A 1455-nucleotide genomic window follows, 5' to 3' on the forward strand; every position below is an offset into this window, starting at 1 on the left:
ACCCTAATTAGCCTAAGCTTTCAATTCCACTTCAACAAGCACCAACAAGTTCCAATAGCTCCCAAACTCACAATTATTCAAGCTATATATAACTTGAATAATTATGTGTTTGGGAGCTATTGGAACGTGTTGGTGCTTGTTGAAATGGAATTGAAAGCTTATGGCTTCCGCTGCATCACCCTAATTATTCGTCACTAATAACTTGAATTACATCACTACATCGAATCGAAATTTTCTTTTATACCAAATACCGATTTTGTAATATTTTCCAAAACCTTCAAAACAAGTTCAATCTAAACTAGTTCAATGTTAAACCTTTTTCAAAAGCCTTATATATCATTTTATTCTTAAATCAATCAAATTTATTTTCGATAACTTAATTTATAAACCAACTTCACAACTTAACAAAATCATACAACTCACTTTCCTTGTAAACCATATCATTTAAACCAAGAGTTCCAAACCAAATTTCAAAATTATTTTAAGCTTTAAAAATTTTTAACATGATTCAAAGCCATACCGGTTAGAAATTGAAAATTATAATTAAAAATCGTAAAAGAAATAGTCGGCACTTCTCTTGCCACCAGTGCTAAGCCCCACCCATCAATTAATGTGCTGCAAATTCTACGAACAGATTTTTCGAAACATGCTGAGCTCGTAACGTACAGGCTAGGTAAGTCATCCTCACTACCTCTCCATTAACGTGATGGACCTCATCCGTGAGTTGCCATTCGGATTTCATTTCCACACCAAATAATCAATATCAATGTGATCAGTCTCAATATCTCAAGCTTAGTACTTCAATTATCCCCAAAGGCACTCACAAACAAGCATGCTATGCATACCAAACAGATATCCTAAATAGCACGAAAGAAAAAGGACCCAGAGTATGCAACGAAGCACAATCGGTCCATCCCTTAGGCTCACGAGGATGAGCGACTCTGATACCACTAAATGTAACACCCTGTTACCCTAAACCTTACCTCGCGCCATAAAGCGAAGGATAACAAAGTGTCACGACAGTTCTAAGGCTCATATAATATTAGCGTTCACACACAATAACTAAACGCATAAGTACGAATAAAACAAGACATAATATATATAAAACATTGTAGATAGCTCCAGAATACACAAGGTAATAATTTAAGTAAACAAGATATATATATATATAAGTGTGACATACCAAAAAGAGGACTAGTCACAGTCTGCGGAGTTTAGACCGGCTAATCAAAATGAATATAACAGAGTTTTGAAGTTTAAAAATAGCAACAACCTATCTCTCAAAGTTTTTAGAAATACAGCCTCCAAGGCAACAATATTATATAACTACAAAGGATGAGAGAGTGACTATATCAAAATAAAGCAGAATAAAACAAGGATGAAACCATACTCCGATCACTCACCATCTCGCAACTCACCGAAGTGGGTTACGACCTGCATCTGAAAAATAACAAC

This window comes from Arachis ipaensis, chromosome B10, assembly GCF_000816755.2.
Source record: "Arachis ipaensis cultivar K30076 chromosome B10, Araip1.1, whole genome shotgun sequence".
NCBI lineage: Eukaryota > Viridiplantae > Streptophyta > Magnoliopsida > Fabales > Fabaceae > Arachis > Arachis ipaensis.